This window comes from Pseudonaja textilis, chromosome Z (assembly GCF_049901715.1).
Source record: "Pseudonaja textilis isolate UNSWEBS1 chromosome Z, rPseTex1.2, whole genome shotgun sequence".
Taxonomy (NCBI): Eukaryota; Metazoa; Chordata; class Lepidosauria; order Squamata; family Elapidae; genus Pseudonaja; species Pseudonaja textilis.
This window is the reverse complement of record NC_142008.1, coordinates 35,500,912-35,521,718: the sequence shown is the minus strand read 5'-3', so window position 1 is coordinate 35,521,718 and position 20,807 is coordinate 35,500,912. Positions and strand designations below refer to the sequence as shown.

General features: G+C 35.3%; 1 protein-coding gene and 1 long non-coding RNA gene across 3 annotated transcripts in view; one reads left to right on the top strand and one right to left on the bottom strand.

Annotated features, from left to right (window-relative positions):
* LOC148123972 (uncharacterized) overlaps nt 1-12,733 on the bottom strand; it is a 32,895-nt gene extending 20,162 nt beyond the window's left edge. The window contains exon 1 of the long non-coding RNA XR_015740283.1: nt 12,498-12,733. This is a non-coding gene — a long non-coding RNA (uncharacterized LOC148123972). The remainder of the gene's footprint in view (nt 1-12,497) is intronic.
* Nucleotides 1-20,807, top strand: part of POLR1F (RNA polymerase I subunit F) — a 208,225-nt gene that overhangs the window by 69,391 nt on the left and 118,027 nt on the right. The window lies entirely within an intron of this gene.

Genomic DNA, 20,807 nt, shown 5'->3' with positions numbered 1-20,807 from the left:
TCCTATCCTGGGTTTCCAAATGTTTTCTCTTAACCTTTTCCTTACTGTGAATGAAAGCTATAAATGCTTTTTTTGTGGATAAGATGTGGGACTTTTATTGTTAAATTTATTTCTGAGGGCTTCAGGGAGATGGTTTATGCTAGCGCAATTGTACAAGCAGAGAAGGCAATACTCAACTTTTGCAATGATGATGAACATGATTTCTCTCTTTCAAAAGGAGGAAAATGTGTGTGTTAAAACTAGCTGGAGTTTAATATACTTAAAACTTTCTATTGTGATTTTACAGGAAAAAAGAGAGTAATTTATTTACAGAGAGGTCTATCAACTGTATAGTAGTGTACAAAATGCCAATAAGAAGATGATTTCATTCCTTAGAAAACAAAAACAACAGGTGTAATAAAAGGCAGTTTTGAGACAGGTGGATAGACTTAGAAGCAACATCATAATCCCATTCATATTTCATTTTTTAATTTTAAAGCATAGTCCTTTGGAACTTCCTGCCCTATTATATTAAAGACCTGCCTTAAGTATTAATTGTTTAAGTGCTTTCCAAAATAAATGCATAGTTATGAAGTTTAAGATACTATAGCAGAAGTGGTATTCAGCAGGTTCTGACCAGTTCTGGAGAACTGGTAGCAGAAATTTTGAGTAGTTTGGAGAAATGCCACCTCTGACTGGAGATTTTACAGTATCCTTCTCCTGCCATGCCCACCAAGCCATGCCCACAGAACTGGTAGTAAAAAAATTTGAATCCCACCACTGTACTATAGAAAGATAAAATGGAGCATATCTGAATAAAACACATTTCAACTAATGTAATTAACTATTAGACAGAATATCAGGGCAGAGCAGAATGGTTGGGAATGTCTCAAAAATAAGACAATATCTGCTGTTCAGAGAAGATGATAACACAGTAAATAATAATGAAGGGAAGGCAGAATTTCTGTACTCCCCTTCTTACCTTTGCTTCAAAGAGGAACTGTGTTAAAACTGATCTAAGGTGGGGGAGCCAGGGAGAGAGAATCAATATAGTCAAAATGGCAGCCATAACCATGCAGTCAAAACCACACCCCTTTTTATGTGTGACATGATCTTGATTTTGATGTCCTCCTGTAAGATGCAGGATAAGAAAAACAAATCTCCCTCTGAGCTAAACAAAGCAGCTGACGCAGGGAGAGACTGAAAACTCAATAGAAGTAAAGAGATGAGTAAAGACCATCTGTCTCTTATAATAAATTTAAGTTTCCAGTGCTAGTTAAATTATAAAAGCTTGTGAAATGTCATTTCCGAACCCCACTATGTGATCTTTGAGAACTCTTGAAAATTTGTTCAGTGACAGAGAACTGATGAAAAGGCATTATTATTCTGTCTTCAAAAAAGGGGAGAGAGAGAGAGATGAGAGAGAGAAAGCGCGAATATATATGTGTGTGTGTATATGTGCATGTGTGTGTGTATACATACGTATATACATACACAGACAGACAGACAGACAGACAGACAGACAGAGTAAAACCAACCAGATTGGGAACACAGTGTATAAAAATGTATGTAGACTCCAGTGAAGAATTCAACAATGTCTCCTAAGAGATTCTAGTGTCTGGCAAAATGTCAATTGCCACTTAGTAGTATAGAGAATTTCTAAGCATGCCCACAGAAAGTATATCAATGGCTCCAGGTCAAGCTGGAAGGAAGTAATAAGTGTCATGTCTCAAGGCTTCTTTCCTAGGCTTTATGCTATTTATTTATAAAAAGTCTGCAGGTGGGATAAGGAAATACGCACAATAATACAGGGAAAGCAAGTACCATAGAAGGCAGAATCAAGATTCAGGAGAGCTTAGACAAGGTGGCAGCATATGTAGCTACATGTCAGCATAGTCAGATGCAATGTCCTAGTTTTAGGTGGTAAAAATTAACAGGATCAGATTGAGAAACAATATGTGGAAAATGGATCTGCATGCTAGAAATTAATCATGAGTCAATAGTCTAAAATAGCTGTAAATAAAGTAAATGTAATCAAAAGCTGCATCAAAATAAGAACAATGTAGAGATCAAAGGAATTCAGCATTCTTTTCTTTTTTATGATGCTCATATCAGTTCTAGAATATTGTAACCAGTTCTGGACAATGAATTTTAAGAAATTTATTGACACACTGTCCAGAGGAGAGTGATTTAAGTGATTAGGAGCTAGTAGGAAAATACATCCGCAATAGTTTAAGCCACTTGGTATGCTTAGTCTGGAGAGAAGATGCTGGAATTATGTGTCCTATCTTCAAGGATCAGAAGGGCTGTCCTATAGAAGATGGGATTGTAGATTAGAAGAATTGTTTAGAGGTGTTCCAGAAGACAAAAATAAGTGGATTTAAAATACAAGGAAATGAATTTTGGTTGACTATCAGAAGCCTTCAAAATTGGAACAGATTCCATAGGTAGCAGTGGACTGTTCTTCGTTAGAAGTGTTTTCACAGAGGATGCATGGTCATCTATTGGAGATTTTGTAGTGGTACTACAAAAGAATTGGAAGTGACAATCTTCAAGACCCCTTCCAACGCTTGCTTTCTATGAATCTAAATAAGGGACCATTTATCCCAATATAAAAATCACTTGTTTTTTAGATCATCACAAAATCATCCTTTGGAAGATCTTCCCCCTGGAAGAAGCTTTCTTATATAGTATGAAGATGAGGGCCTCCTGTTTGTGTCCCAAATTATAGAATACATGCCCCAAGGGGGTCTGTTTGGCTTACATTCTCTCAGTATTTAGGAAAATGGTGAAAAAACAAGTCTTTCACCTAGCTTTGGCTCTTGATTGGATTTTGATTTTAATATTGTCTTCATTGTATTTTTATTAATGTGAGGTGAAACATTAATTGATTGATTGATTGATTGATTGATTGATTGATTGATTTCAGTGGAACAAGATTTTCTAAGCTCAGTTTTCACTGACTCAATTTTCATCATCTAAAATATAAGACGCATGTAGGAGCAATTCCACAATTATGTTCTCGATTGTAAAAATCGCAATAATTCCTGCTTTGTTTATGTCTATGATAAATTTCAAACGGGCTTCTTGGCATTGGGGTTGTTTAATGACTTATGTCATCTGACCTCACTATGCAGTTGCCATTTTTCATTATTTCATGGAATACTTATAAGATTGTGTTCCATATTCAGAAAGTTGCCCTTTAGCATGTATGAAATTGCAGCCAGTATTTTCCATAAGCAGAGAATGGAACCCTTAGGTTATCTGAGCAGCTGCATATATTGTACCTTTAAATTTGAAGACTCAATATTGTAGAATTTGGGGAAATTATCAATGTCTTGTAAAGTCCTATAAATATTGATTTGTAATGAAAGATTCAATAAAAATGCTTATGGGATTGTTCCATATCTTCATAAAATATTTTTCTTGGAACAGATGTAATTTACAATTATTATTCTGCCATAATGTTATTTTAAGAACTCATTCAGCAATCAGTATAGTTCCAAATTTGCCAATGCACTGGAACAGGATACAAGAGGAATTGGGAGAAAGAATGGTTTAAAAAATCATTCTAAAAGGAACTTCCAACAATTGGAATACTACAGTATTGTTTAAACTTGTGTCTTCTAGTTGCACTAAACTGCAATTCCCATTATCCATAGATATGTCACCTGTATTCTGTGGAGAGGAATCATTCATTTCATACATAATTCTAAGGTAGCAATTCTACAAAATTTAGATGGCTCAGCAGTTTAAGACCATGTCAGCTGGAGAGTTGGTAGCCCAGGTTCAAGATTGAGCACTATGCAACAGGACGAGTTCCTGATACTTGCCTCAGTTCCTGCCCACTTAGCAGTTCGAAGACATAAAAATAAATGTAGATTAATAGGTACCACTTCAGTGGAAAGATAAAGCATTTCATGTGCCTTTGGCATATGGCCACAGAAATTGTCTTCGTACAACATTGACTCCCTTGACTAAGACAGGGAAATCTTTACTATATTTATTATATAATTTCTGAAGGCAATTGACATCTCTCACTTTAAAATATATGGATTTTCCTTATTTAAAACAAATCTTTAATTTATATGCAACCTTTTAAAGAGTATTTTTGTAAAGATTACACACACACACAATGGTAAATGGTAGTATTTCATAGTTAATAAATTATGGTATGCAGATTGGGAGCTGTATTAACAGGTTTCAGTGCTTACATGGGTGAAAGAATGGGTAAATCTGAGGAATAAAAGAGTATTGACCTTAGAAGGACATGATTTACAATTGAGGTGTCATGCATTCATGTGGTATGGGGAAAATAAAATACATAGTTATTTCCAAAGACATTATATTAGAAATGCTTTATTCTCAGTATGGGAAAGAATTAAAGAGAAACATTATATGAAAATACTGATTTGGCTATCCATGATGGAAGCACTAGTTCATCTAAATGTTGTTGAATTAGGAAAAATTTCAAGATATAAAGATATTCTAAATGAACAAGGAAAATTAAAATCGAAACAAAAACTGGAAAACCAAGGAATTGACTTGGCCTGGTGGCCATTCATCCAAATACAATCAAGATACAAGAAAGATGCAGAAATGTATGGATATTATAAAGAAGCTTTAGAACTAGACCAGATATTTTTAGGGACAGATAATATATATATATATAGTTACTTATTGAAGGTAAAAGAAGGTAAAAGAAACAATGATAACATGGTCTAAAAATTTTGGGTACACTATAAAATTAGACAAATGGCAAAAACTTTGGTAAAGGAATTATAAATTGACAATATCAACAGCTTATAAAGAAAATTTGTATAAAATGTTTAGTTTGCTTTATTGTCATTGGACCTCATACAACAAAATTAAATACCATCTGCAGTGTACATTATGACTATGAAAATAAACACAAAAACACATCCTTCACTCACTCTCTCTCTCTCTCTCTCTCTATCTATCTATCTATCTATCTATCTATCTATCTATCTATATATATGGTATTCAGCTTTGTTCGGGTATTTTCCCACGTCATTATAGTTGTGCTTTTAAAGTTGTAGCAACATTTCGGCAGAATCTCATCTGCCATCATCAGGCTTCTGTCCAATCCAATACAGAATCAATACAGAATCTATTGCTTCAATCCAATACAGAAGCCTGATGATGGCAGATGAGATTCTGCCGAAATGTTGCTACAACTTTAAAAGTACAACTATAATGGCGATGAAAATAATGCGAACAAAGCTGAATACCATACATGTCAGTACCACAAAACTTAAGAAAACAAATATCAGACCTCTACAGGGGGAAATAAACAGCAAGACCAAAACCTATGAGAAGCTGGAAGTTAAAAGAGCAGGAATACTATGTGACCTGAAATTCCTACGCAGCTGCAGAGACAACAATGCAACACCAGCCTGCTTCAAATTAACATCACAGCACAGCAACTACTAAACATATCCTGAAAAGAACTGAAATGGCTCTACTCAGGAACAAGCTCCACAGAAAGAGATTCCAATTGGATCAGTTAAACAAAGATTTGCTAGCACTACACCTGGAATTGAGCAGCAAAATCCACTCTCTACTTTGGGACAAGATAAAACAACTTACAACTTGGAGAGCTGAAACTGAAACCACTTACAAAAATGACAAACTCTTGAAGAAACTAAAGAAATTAGAACATGACAAGAAAGCCCCCAACAACTCACAACAACACCTGAAACAATTAGTATATAACATTTCCAACAGAGAACTCACCAAAACAGAAATAGATGTCCTAACCAAAGGATTCAATCATGCTATAGCACCCAAAAAAATCCCCACAGAATCCATCATATGTGCAGTAGAATCCAGCCTAACTAAATTAAATACAGATGAAGCTGATAGAATAAGACACTAAGTTACTAACATCCTATGCACAAGCAAACCACCCAAAAGCAACTTGCACAAAGAAGAACTAAAAGTGCTGCAAGCCCTAAAAAAGGATAGCAGCATAATCATACTTCCAGCAGACAAAGGGAATGCCACAGTAGTAATGGATAGAAAGGACTACAAAACAAAATTGACAGACCTACTGCAAGACTCCACATACAAACCCATAAACACGGACCCAACCATATATCTTGAAAAATTAACCAAGAAGAAAATTATAACCAGCCACATGAGCAAAGAGATCCAATAGACGATCATCCCAAGAGAAAAATCTTCCAGATGCCCCAAACTATATGGCCTCCCAAAAATATACAAAGAAGGCATACCTCTCAGACCCATAGTCAGCTCCAGAGGAGCACCACTACAAAACCTAGCTAAATACTTAGCAAAACAGCTACAGCCCCATGCTGAAACAGCAGCTTCACATGTACAAAACTCATACCACTTCTTGGAAATGATCAAAGACCTACACGTGGAACAAGAAGATCTGCTTGTAAGTTTTGATGTGGTTTCACTATTCATTCAAGTCCCGATAAAAGAAACCCTTGAAATCATCAAAAATAAATACCAACCAGCTTAACACCTCATGGAACTAACAGAACACTGCTTAACCAACACATATTTCATATACAATGGACAAAGATACGAGCAAATTGAAGGAGCCCCTATGGGATCACCATCATTTCAAACTGTTCATGGAAGAATTCGAATCCAGAGCCCTGGCTAATGCCACCCACAAACCCAAACTATGGTTAAGATACATCGATGACACATTTGTGATTTGGCCCCATGGAAAAGAAAACCAAAACAATTTCCTAACACACCTAAACAGCACACACCCCAAAATCAAATTCACCATGGAAACGGAAACAAACAAACAACTACCATTCCTAGATGTACTAATCTACAAAAAAAAAAAAAAACAGATGGCACACTAGGACACACCATATACCAGAAGAGAACACACATCAACCACTACCTCAATGCCCACTCCCACCAACATCCAGCACAGATAAACTCCGTGGCCAAAACACTGATTGCTAGAACCAAACTCCTGGCAGACAAGACACACATAAAGACTGAACTATGTACCCTGAGTAAAGTACTGACAGCCAACGGCTTCCACAAAAGCAAAATCACCAGCTTGATCCATAAAAACACACTGAAACATAATAGAGACCTAGAAGATGAACAGACCTATGGAACAGCTGTCCTGCCCTACATAAGAGGTACTACAGACAAAATCAGTAAGATACTACACAGGCATAACATCAAGGCTGCCTTCAAAACAGACAGAAAAATAGCAGCCATCCTTAGAAACCCCAAAGATAAAAGTGACCTGGAAAACCAAGGCATATATGAAGTCCCTTGTGCATCATGCCTGGCCACATACATTGGACAGATCAATAGAAGAATAAGTACCCGCCTGGACGAACACAAAAATGCAGTAAAAAAGCTGGAACCCACTTCTCACTAGTCCAACACATGAAAGCCACAGGTCATAGCATCAACTTCAATGGCACCAAAACCCTAGCCACTATAGAAAACTCCAGCCACAGAATTATCAGAGAAGCCATAGAGATTGAAAAAAGACCTGAAAGCATGAATAGAAGAGATGATTCCACCAGACTGTCAATTATTTGGAAGCCTGCACACCACACTTCACACCACTAGCCAGGCAAACACCTGGGCACAAACAGATCCCCCCTGATACCTCCAGCTCAACACACCCCAACCAGGCACCCAGATGAAACCTAGTTTCCTAACAAATGATAGCCACCCATTTACTCAGAGCCAAGCTGCACTAAAAGCCTCCAATACAGGAACTCAATGTTGCCAGCCAATCAAGACACAACCCCCCACAAAACAGTCAGAAGATATTAGAAACACCAATCAAGCAGAATACAGTGAACTCCAAGACCAATAAACACAGACCAACACTCCCAACCAATCAGAATGAAGAAAAAACCATTCTGGCACAACAGTAGGCTAGCCCCAAATTTAAAACCGAAACAACTGTAAAAGTCTGACTCACAGACGAACACAATACAGAAGCCTGACGATGGCAGATGAGATTCTGCCGAAACATTGCTACAACTTTAATGCACAACTATAATGACATGGGAAAATACCTGAACAAAGTTGAATACCACACATGTAAGTACCTGCGAAAACTTAAGAATCTATCTATCTATCTATCTATCTATCTATCTATCTATCTATCTATCTATCTATTTCTATATATCTCTCTATATATATCTCTCTATATCTCTATATATCTATATGTTGTGACTGGAAGGTTTGAGCCTGCTGTAAGCTTTGAGTCTGATGTATCAGAAGACACAGGTTCGAGTGATGAGGAAGGTTTGGCATTGGAATTGGAGCCTGCTCTAATGAGAGATGCAGACATCAGCCAGGAGGATGAGGGAGTGTCGGAGACACCATCCTCTCCAGAACCTTCCACTTCAATCATGCCTCAGGTGTCAGCAGCTGATCCACAGAACATACCAGAGTCCTTGAGTGATGACAAATGTTGGGTTGATGCAAGGACCAGACGCAGGTTGAGACGTCAAGCACAATTTGAAAAGAAATGTCAAGTCAGAGACTAATTAGAGAGACTGACACGCCCCTTCAAGGAATATAAGGAGGCATGTTAGTTAACGATCCTTGTCCGGATTAAACTTCGTTAATTACTGCGCAGCTTTGAAGAAGCCCTCTGTTCCTGAATTATCTTGCGGCTCATTATCTCGTCTTGAAGACAGTTTCTGGGAAAGCTGCCAACGACGATTACAGAGAAAAGTTAACTCTGTGGTTTCTGGTATTATTTATTCGTGTTTATTTCTTTGGGACATTTGGACTCTCACTTGTTGGCTACAAGTGAGACAGAACATCTATATATCTATCTATATCTATATCTATATCTATATCTATATCTATATCTATACCTCTATCTATCTATCTATCTATCTATCTATCTATCTATCTATCTATCTATCTATCTATAGAATTGAAATCTCCTGATATTGCATTAATATAGCACTATACAGTAGAATTCAATAGAGTTACTGCCCTGGGATAGAAGCTGTGTTTCAACCTATTTGTCCTTATTTTTATTATCCTATACCGTCTGCCAGATGATAATAGTTCAAAAAAAGGATGCCCAGGATGAGATGGATCTTTGAGAATGTTTTGAACTTTTTTAAGGCAGCGGAAGCTATAAAGCTCTTCCAAAGACAACCAATGATCTTCTGGGCAATGACGTTAACCTCCGGAGTGCTGTCCTATTTGCCACTGTGCAATTGGTAAACCATATAGAGGTGTAGTAAGTTAAGGTGGTGCTCTGTATGGTGCAGCAGTAGAAGGTCACCAGCAGTTTTTCATTCAGTTGTTGTTTGTGAGAAGTCTCAGGTAGTATAATCTCAGCTGGGCCCTTTTGACCAAGGCTGCAATGTGAGCACCCCAGGTCAGATCCTCTTTTATGGTAACACCCAGAAACTTAAAACTGGCCACTTGCTCCACTCAGTCTCCATTGATAAGTAAGGGCTAGATGTCTGATCTGTTCCTTCTATAATCCACTATAAGCTTCTTGGTCTTAGTGGTGTTGAGGACCAAGTTATTGTCTCCACACCATGAAAGCAACCAGTCCACCTCATCTCAGTAGGCAGACTCATCTCCCCCAGAGATGAGCCCCACCACTGTTATATCATCTGCAAATTTAGTAATAGTATCACTAGCGTGAGGGGGAATGCAGTTATGCACATAAAGAGTATAGAGTAAGGGACTCAACATACAACCCTGTGGTGTACCAGTGTTAAGAATAAAGACTGAAGAGGTATGATTACCTAATCTGACCTTCTATGAGCAGCCAGACAGGAAATCCATAATCCAAAAACAGATTTTATAAATGGCATTTGCCACCAGCAAGGATGGCAAAGATGTTTCAAAACATATCTCCCAAATGTTAGAAATGTAAACAGATACTGAGTTCTTTTTATCATATGTGGTTGATTTTCCAGATGGCAAAAAAATATTGGGTAAAAATAAAGTGGTTAGAAGAAATGACAAACAACAAATAGACTTAAAATCAGAAATGGTTTTTTTTTAATTTTATTGAAAAAGTAGAACAAAATAATTAGATATTTAATTTTACATGTGGTAAACAAGAATTGTGAATGCACAAAATTGGAAAAGTGAAAATGTAGAGAGGAAAATGTAATAAAGAAAATATTAGATTGTGCTGAAATGTATAGATTAACTTTGGAGATTAAGGATAAGAAGGACATGGAATATTTTTAACTTGGGAACTATTTTATCAATGGTTAGAAAATAGAAACAGAAGTTAGAAAATTAAAATCAAGGAGAACATGTAAATGAAAATGAAGTAAATGTATAACTAAATAATGAATGTTGAATAAATAGGATAAGGAAATCTGATGATAAGGGTGATAAATGTGATATTTATAAGGTCTGATATTAATTAATTATATGATAAAACTGAAGAGTGTTTAATTAAATAATGGAAACTGTTTAACAAGGATAAGTGAAGATTATGGTGAGTAGATTGAGTGAATAATAGTTATAATTAATGTGTGTATAAGGTTTGTTATTTGTATTTAAAAGAGATTGTACCTAGACACTAAGTACCCAGACACTGCCATTGTGGTTATGGAAATTTTATATATAATAATGGAAATTGCACAATAAAAATAATAATACAATAAATTCTGGTATGAATATAACTTTCGAAGTCTATTTACATTTTTAAGGTAAATGGATTTTTTCATTTCTTGTTAAATTGCTGTTTTCTTATGACTTTGATACGCTTTTAAAAATATATTTCCTCTGTGGTTTTTCTGAACTAGACTAGTGTTACTCCTGCCCTTCATATGTAGCTCAATCCATTGTACTTGCATGGAGATGGGGGAATTAAAAGAAATAAAGTCAAAATGGTAACTGAAAATTATGCAGTCAAGGTTCTGTCCTTTTTCAATGTAGATTACAATGCAAGTAAAGGAGGACAGGATTTCAATTACATGGTTTGATATACCATCTTGATTTTTTAAAATGTTTTTTCTGCAGTACCCCAGGTCTCAATCCTAAAATGATCTGCGTAAAATATTACATCTTCTCAAGCTGTTAGAGATTTTTAGCATAGATTATTATTGTTAAAATTGGTCACGTAGTCAGCCAGATGTTGAGACTAGATTTGACATTTGTATCCATCTATCAAGTCCCATTCAAGGACCTAGGATATGCTGATATGGTCTGATGGGGTTAAAGATATCATCACAGTATGTAAATTGTTCCAAGTAATACCTTTTGAAATTGACTGGTGGTGATTTGTCAATGCCAATGGTGTTTAAATGGTACTGCAGTTTGTTTGGGATTACACCCAAGGTACAGATTACTATTAGTACTGTTTTAGCAAGCACAGCACAGCACAGCACATCATAGCATAGCATAGCATAGCATAGCATAGCATAGCATAGCATAGCATAGCACAGAATACTCTATTGGTCACGTATGATTAGACACACAAGGAATTTGTCTGTAGTGCAGAATCTCTCAATGTACTCTCTGCAAAGCAAAAGAGTAATAGATACCATTATTATGCATAATAATGGTATCATTATTATGATTCCTTGTAGGTCTTTGCATTTTGTGATTTTCTCTAGTTTTTTCAGTTTTAATTTGCTTTGTCTAAATACTGTCACTTTCACCATTCAAAGTTTTTGTCTTATCAACAATGATTAAATCTGGGTATCATGTGGCAGGTGCTTATCCAAATTCTAAAGTCCTTCTTTAACTTCTTCATTAGCTATTACTTTGTATATGGTCTCATCAATTCTTACTCGCAAGGAAATGTTATTTCTTCCAATGCACCATTGTTGCTATTCTGTCATATAATTGTTTGTAGTCAATCTGTGCAGTCTTCTTGTATAAGCTAGCAAAATAGTTCACTTTTTCTTCAGCTTCTTTATGGAGATAGCATTTACTGTCAGTTATTTTCTTCGCAGGTCTGATTCTGCATACATTTGTTTTTAATATTTAGTTTTCTGCAGCCAGAATTAGCCTTTATGTCTCTTTGTTCAATTTTCCTGCTCATAGCCATTGCCAGATCTTCTTGTTATCTGTTGTGCCTGCTAGTTTATTTGTGTAATGGTCATGTAATATTTTGTTGTGTTAGTTAAACTTATAACATTATTGTCCATTCACTGCTTCAACAGGCAAACTCTTACTGAAATTCTATATTGGGTTTGCTTTGGTTCCTTAAATTATAATTCTAACTTGCATATTCCATAGAGGTCTATGTATTTGTCTGTCTGTGTGTTTAATGTGATTGAAATTAGTCCTACAGATTCAAATTCTAGCACAGGTCATTGACAAAATGTAAATAATAAATAAATAATTTTATGTAAGTAAAAATAACCATCAAATCACAAATTTTTAAACTTTAGTTTTTACTTGTGTCACAAATTATAGTCAGTCTGTAAAAGAACTTCTATTATAGGAAGAAAGTCATATTAACTTCTGATAGCAAGAAATAATAGCCACCTTTTCCAAAAAAAAAATATTGCAAAACTCACATGCATCAGAAGATTTCAAAGCCATCAGAAGGTCCAGCAAACACAATGGGCTTTTTTACAGATTGTACTTGTATGTACCTGCTTCTTCCTAACCAGCTTGGTCCCCCTCCTTCTCCACTTATACCACTTTAAGTCAGACTTCTCTATACATATGATGAAGGGAGCTGCAGCTCACTAAAGCTGATACCTTTCAGTAAAATCAGTGAGTTGGAAAACTCCCTCTGATGTTTTGCTTTTTCTTGCTGTGCCTTATACTAAAGCTGAATGTGGCCAAACAAGTTATTCTAAATTTAAATCAAAGGGAATATCACTTCAGTTCAATTTCCTGCCTTGAATTGCTGGCCACCTATTACTTCATCAATGAGAGAGGAAAATCATTTATTTACTTTTGATTAAGATGAGAATTTAATTTCCTCATGTAACTGAAAAACCACCACCTCAGGAAATGTTTCATAAAAAATCTCCGTTGCATCAGTCCTGTTTTCCTTCCAAACGTGTTGGCCTGTAACTTACATTATATCCATATACTAACTGTATCAGAAAGGTACAAATGTAACAATATGTATCTCCTCCTCCTCCTCTCCTCCTCCTCCTCCTCCTCCTCCTCTTCTTCTTCTTCTTCTTCTTCTTCTTCTTCTTCTTCTTCTTCTTCTTCTTCTTCTTCTTCTTCTTCTTCTTCTTCTTCTTCTTCTTCTTCTTCTTCTTCTTCTTCTTCTTCTTCTTCCTTCTCTGATTAAAGAGTTTTAAAATGTGGTTTTACTCTGCTCTATTATCTTCTAACAGGTGCTGGCTTGAATTCAAATAGAAATACACACTGAAAGCTTTTGGCAAGACCAAGGTTTAATCAAGACCAGAACCCTTGTCTGATTCTACCATTGCTAATTTATACAGTAGTACTGTAATGAATACTGCATTGGTTAACCATAATCTTCATTTACCTCATACATCTTTCAATTGAGTTAAGTCATTAGGGTGGAAAAAATAGATTAAAGAATGAAGCATACAGTGGGACAATCTCTTCTCTGCTGAAAACAGCAAAGTTAATGGAACATTAATGTTTAAAACATAGGATGTAGGCTAATTTGAAGTCAAGTTTTTACTGGAGTGCTAAACTGTACCTGTACCCATTTCAGATATCAGATGAGGAAGTTCATCTGCAGGGAAACAAAAGACACTGTCTATGTTGCTAAATCAGATGTTGCTAAATTACAACTCCCAGCATTTTTACCATTACTAATTCAGGCTGGAGCTGTTAGGAGCTGCAATTCAGTGAAAATTAGAGGTTACACCATATCAGGACCTATATAAAATACAGCAACAGTTAAATATTGGGGAAGAGGTTTGTAGCTTGGTCTTTCCTGACATACATTGGCATGGAGGATATAAGTCACACTTTGCTGGCTTGGATTTTAAATGCACATCCTAAAAGTATGATAATATTCCTTGTCATATTTTGGAATAAGTAAAACACTATATATTTATTTCATTGATTTTAAATTTGTATCCCATTTTGTTCTATGTGCCCTAGGTAGTTATAACAGTGCTATTTTCAGAGCTCTGTGAAAGATTACAATTGGCCCAAAGTCATACAGTGAATTTATAAGGTAAAGGATAAAGATGAACCTGATTTCTCTAATTCCCAATAATACCTTGGGCCACACCCGCTCCGGTTCACAATATTGCATCTAATTCATCGGATTTAAATTTTAAATCTAAATTTACTTGCTAAAATTATCAGAAGACCATTTAATCAGGAAGTTTTTTTATTGTACGTACCTCAAACTGAAAAAAAGCTACATAATCATTTTATAAAGTTCTGGTTTATTTAAATGGAATTTAAGATGCATCATATGGTTCATGAACTTTATAATTTGCAGATCAAAAGTTCATCATAAAGGAAGGAAATGTTTTGTTCCTTATTCTCTAGTTTTGTAGGTATTTGCTTCTCCTGTAGTATTTCAATTGTTAGTATTTTATCTCTCTCCTTCTTTCTCATGTCTATATATTTTATATGACATCCATCTTGCCTAGAGCCAACTTTAGGCAGCTAACAACCAATTAAACCAAGAAGGTAAAACATAAAAAATGTAAACAATAAATATTGATGTTAAAATTGACTTCAAAAATAACAAACAAGGGAGCTAGCAAGCAAACAAAGCAATACTCATTTATCTCTACACTGCCCAGGGAGAACCACTATTTGAAGGATTTACTATCATGGTTATTTTATTTTATTAGGTTTATTTGTTAGATTTTTATTCCACCTTTATTACTTTATAATTTTGAAGGTGGCAAACGTATATAATACTACTTTCTCCATACAACAAACCTGTGAGGTGGGACTAAGAGACAGTGTTTGGTCCAAGATCACTGACCTGGCTTTCATGTCTAAGGTAGGACTAGAACTCACAGTCTCCTGGTTTCTAGGCTAGCACTTTAAGCATTGCACCAAACTGACTCACAGATGCATAAAATTTTTACAAATGCGTAAAAATATCACTGTAATAGTAAATATAAAATTTATAAAATTTCTATAAAGTAGAATATAGTAATGTTAACTATACTCTTTACTCAGACAACATACTCTAACTCTGTTCTTCAAAGATCTTCTGGGATAATCAGGTCTTAATGATCTAGAAAATTGCCTATTCCAAAGAAATGCCTGCTTCCATGCCCTTTCAGTCAATTATCTCAGTGGGATGGAATAGTCAATATGTTTGTACACAGTGGACAGGCAGATTCATCTGGAACAGGATCTTATATGTAGAATCATACTTTTCATGGAAAAGTAAACTATGTCTGTCGGTTACAATGAGACATTCAGCATGCATGATTCATTATTGGTGCATTATTTTACTGATTTTGTTAGAGTTAACAAAATTGTAGCTATTAATTTGACTTAAATTAATATGGAATGATGGAATCTGTTCTTGGTTTCTCTCATTCCTTTTCTATTTATATGTAAAGCTAAACATTACCTATTACATTAATCACAAAAAGTATTACACTATAAACCATGATTTATAATGCATATAGTTTATGGATTCCTGTAACATACTAAGCCAAACTAGAAACAAACAAACAAACAAACAAGAAAAATAAACAAAAACATTGTGGCTTATATTTAATTTGTTATGCTTCTTTGTTGTACCGAGGAAAGTTTTTAAAGCACTTTTCTATGTGTGTTATTTGTACTTGCCTGATATACAAACTTTAACAATATACTTTCCCTAATAGCAAACAATCTAATATGCTTTTTCTGAAATACATCTTATGTAGTCCACACAATTTGTATATACTTTTTGATGGAAGAATTGCATCTCAAAATTTACCAAAGTGCCAATTGTAAAAAACAAGAGGTTTTTGTTTTCATATGGACCTTAAGTTCTATACTTTCCCATAGTAGGTAACAAGAGGAGTTGTTGAGAAGTTCTAATGGGTTTAAGCAAATATATATAGATCATTGTTTCAAACACACTCTACTATGTCGTTATTAAAGTGTTAATGAATATAGTAGAATTGTGGCTGTTAAGAAATCGATTTATGGAAATGTATCATGACTTATCAGGCAGTTCAATTCGGATTGATAAAATCAGTGAAATAGTATTCAGAGTGAAGAGATAAAATTATTGTTAGGCAGAGAAAGTCTCAATCTGATCTGTCAATTAATATGTTTACAGTGAAACACATTAAGTAGGAACCATGGGAGAGGCCTCAGACCTTGGCTGGGATTGTTAAGACTCTTTGTGAACAGCTGGTCTCTTTACAGTCCTTGTGATACAGATTAAATGAAAATAATACAGGCAAAGAAAAAAAAAGGTAAATCATTTGAACTTTGCAAGTTATAGCTCTGATCCATTTTACTACAGCTCATTAGGGAGTTTATGTTTATACCATAATGCCTTTAAATATATCTGGTTTTTCTAAACAGTTTTGAAAATTATAACTTTCCCAAGGGGCTATCTTAGTGCAAGCTGTTCTAATTGGACTGCAGCCTGGAAGAATAGGCGACAGCAGGGATGGGCAATATGTGGCCCTCCAGATGTTGTTGGACTGGAACTCCCATCATCCCTCCTCACTAGCTATGCTAAGGGAAGCTGAACATTAAATGGAAGGGGATGTGCTGCTCTGTAGGATAGAAGAAACTACCAAAATAGGCAGGTTAGGATGTCTCTTTGCCAAGAAGCTGCCTGTGGGTGGCTTTCAGCAGTCCATTCTTTCACAACTTAGTTTTCATTACAGACGTCTCCCCAAATCAGATAAGAGATACATTGGAATAACAATGAAAAATGATTGTATAAATATAAAAAGTGGTTTCTATTGTTATATATGACTGTACAAGGAGGATTAAAAACCCATTCATATCTATATCTATGTATCTATGTATCTATGTATCTATCTATCTATCTATCTATCTATCTATCTATCTATCTATCTATCTATCTATCTATATGAATAATGAGGGACATGAAATTAATTTTGAGGGTACCAACTTAATCTCCAATACTGAATACTTCAACAAGAGAATAATCAGGGAAGCTATCAAAATAGAGAAACACCCCCATAACATGAAAAACGGGATGATACATCCCACCTACCAGACATCTGGAAACTAGCCCTTATCAACAAACTAGACCATGGCTGCATCACCAGCTGCCACACACCCCGACCCCCAAACCAAGCAAACTAACACAAGCCATGAACACATAGCCAGACCTCAAACTCGGAGCCAAACCAAAACCTGGAACATTACATCACAGCCACCCACTCAGGATATCACATCAGGAGGAACTCAGGAGGTTACACCACAAAACCTCAGGATGTTACAACACAGCCAACAACCCAGGAGATTACAGCACAAGACCCAGGAGGTCACAACAATAGAACTCAGAAGATCATCACACAGCCCATTACCCAGGTCGTTACAACACAGGAGATTACAGCACAAGATCCAGGATGTTACAACAATAGAACTCAGAAGGTCATCACACAGCCGATTTCCCAGGTCGTTACAACACAGGATATATACACAAAGTACACACACACACACACACACACACACCATGAAATAATGTGACATTAACCTAATGCATGTCATTTAAAATTATTATGACATCATCCTGGCATGATGAATATGCCCAAAATACCAATGCACTACAACTATATATGAAAAGGATTCGCACATTGAAATTGCTACAGATACAGTTTGGCTCCATGATTTCAGCAAAGTCATAGTGAAAGACCAAGATATTTAATATATCACACACTTGGTCACATCAATATACATCTATATGTTGAAACATGTAACCGAACAATTAGGGCAAATGTTGGCTAATGTTGTTCCTTAAGTATATTTCTCTTATTCTATTTCCTCCCATGCAAAGGTGGTATTCATAAGGTTCTGACCAGTTCTGGAGAACCGGTAGCAGAAATTTTAAGTAGTTCAGAGAAGCAGCAAATACCATCTCTGACTGGAGATTTTACAGTATCATTCCCCTGCCATGCCCACCAAGCCACGCCCACAGAACCGGTAGTAAAAAAATTTGAATCACACTGCTGCTCCCAAGCATATTCTTAGTTTGTGAAGGGAAATAATCTAAATGACTTGATATATCACTAGGTATGAATCTGGTCTGTAGAAGTCTTAATAAGAAAAGACCATGAAAGGTGGCTTGAGATTTTATAATTTCTTCAGACAGCTGTCTGAGAACATTGGAAGCTTTTCAGTGTTTTTGTTAATGCTGAGCAAATCTTTGTTCAATCTACATAAATGGAAACTATATATAATCTGAACAAAGGGCAATGAGCACTAAATGAAATTTATCAAACTTCTTTGGAGAACTAGAACAGTTGATTGTGTGTTTTCTGCGCTGTCTTCTTGGCCTCTACATCCAACTCCTGTCACCAGATAACACTACTATGTTGGCTCAATATGATAGAATCTTTAACCCCAAATATATGATGGTATCAGGTTCAAGACTGTCAGTCTTACGAAGTAGACCAAATCAAAAAATCAATTCCACTTGAAGATTAAAATAACTTTTACTAATATTGCCTATAGTAAATAAATCTTGCAAATGTAATTATATTGTCTCCTCATCTGCTTATATTTTTATGAATTTAGGAGATGTCTGTCTGCCTTCTTCCCCTTTTGGACATAATTCATGTGTTAGCCTTGGTCTGAATTGGTCTGACCTATTTCTATCAGGGTTTCCTTCTGAAGCCTCTACAGAGACCAAGGTATAGAATTGGGCTTGCTAAAAATATATTTGTTTTAATGAAAAGGAAGAAGTAGATTCCTCCTCAGTTTACAGGCATTTTGAAAGGATAAATTGGGATATCTCCATGCAAGCCATAATGAATTATTTGCAGTAGGGGAGAGATTCATGACAAATAATAAGATTAAGCCCAGTTTAAGACCATCAATGACTAAGTGTAATCCAAAAAATATTTAAAGAGCATTTGGAATTAGTTAATATAATGTCCATATTTCAATTTTTTTCCTCATAAGTATTTACAACATTGTTCATTCAGGAAAAATGAAACTCACACCCATTATCCATATGGCTTTCTGCAATTCTCATATATTGTGCATGCAACTTTTTCACTCAGTAGTAAATGCTTGATACAGCCAATGTCTTTATAACATCAAAAAGGATGAAGAAGAGTGCTGATATTTCCCCAAGGTTGCTTTCGAGTCTGCATTTCTAAACCAAACTAACAAGCAATGGTAATTGTTTATAAAAATGAGGAGAGCAAGGAAAAGAAGATGTGGTTATTTTACTAAGACCTAATGAGGACAGGAACCTATTCTGCATCTCTCACGTTGCTTTAAGAAGATAGACCCCAATACCAGGGTAGAGTTAGCAAATACTATATACTATCATTCAGACTTGTTTAGACTTTTTCTTTTGATTCATGCCGTTGCTGCATTTTGTACATCCTCCTGACCACTTTGAGCAGCTGTAACAACACTTGTGGTATTACCAGTAATTTGCAACTTATCAAACATGATTGAACCTTGTTCTTTTGTGTAAATGAAACAGAACTCTCTGGTTAGCTTTCTTTATACTTTGGAAATAGTGCAAAGGAAACCAAAGTTATATTTGCATGCCAGACAATGAAATATAACACACAATGTATACATGCCTTTGACACTGTAATTACTAGCTGTTGTTTAGATTCCATGTATGGTCACTGACTTTGGCGGTGTTGAAATCAGCTGTATCAACATTTAATCAAAGTCATATAGATTTGGGTTGTATATTTTTCTAATGTCAAAATGGAAAAATAAGTTGGAGTGGGAGGAAAATGCTTGCTTGATAGGCTGCAAAAAAAAAAATCACATGTTTGCAGCATAATGAGTGTGGCCCTCACTGAGATTTTGTCCCTAATGAAACAAACCAGAGCTAGCCATTTTTCAGCTAGAATGTTTTTCCTCTGATTCTCAGCAACTTTTAATTAGTTCATCTGGGAATCAGATGAAACATTAGATATTTATGCTCTTCCATTCAGTGCCTTTTAATTGACTTGGGTGCTCTTTTGAGCTTAGAGATTGATTCCTTTTTGTCACAGATAAAACAACTTGTGGTTTATGTCTTCCAGGATGGAAAAAAATACTGAAACATCATTCACTCTTAACCTTAGATATGCATATACATATCTTATTTCTATTCAAAGAAGGAGTTTGTAGTCCTCTAAATTGCATACCCATATATGCTTATCACGGTTCATATTGAATCCTGGGAATATTGTTCAGCAATTTCTAAATATAACACAAAATATCCTTTCTTGATTGAATGAAATACTAATGCATACCATAGGTAGTAGTCCATTACATTATTTCCCACATAATCTTAAAGACCAACAATGAAGTGTGCTTACAAAACATTCAGAAAGTAAAAAGGGGACAAACTGAGCATATATTTTCTTGCTCAGGACATTTAATGTTACAATGGTTTTATTAAAACTATGCTGATCTTCAAAGAGGCACTTTATTGTATATATGGGCATATCTATATATATCTCAAATGTATATGATACAATCAAACATATCTGATGATTATAATATGGTCTGTATTTTCCGATGGAAGATATCCATCTACTGAAATTCATACTACATATGTACTCAGGATTGCATAGTTTTATCTAGTATATGATTATTTTATTTGTTTATACAAAATAATTATGCCCATCTCTTAATTTCATCAAAATAATAAAACTTAACAATAAATTGAATCAATCAAAATAATGCAGATTGGCAGTAGCATCAGATAAAAGAAAATAGCAGTACTGTCAAATTTATCTAAA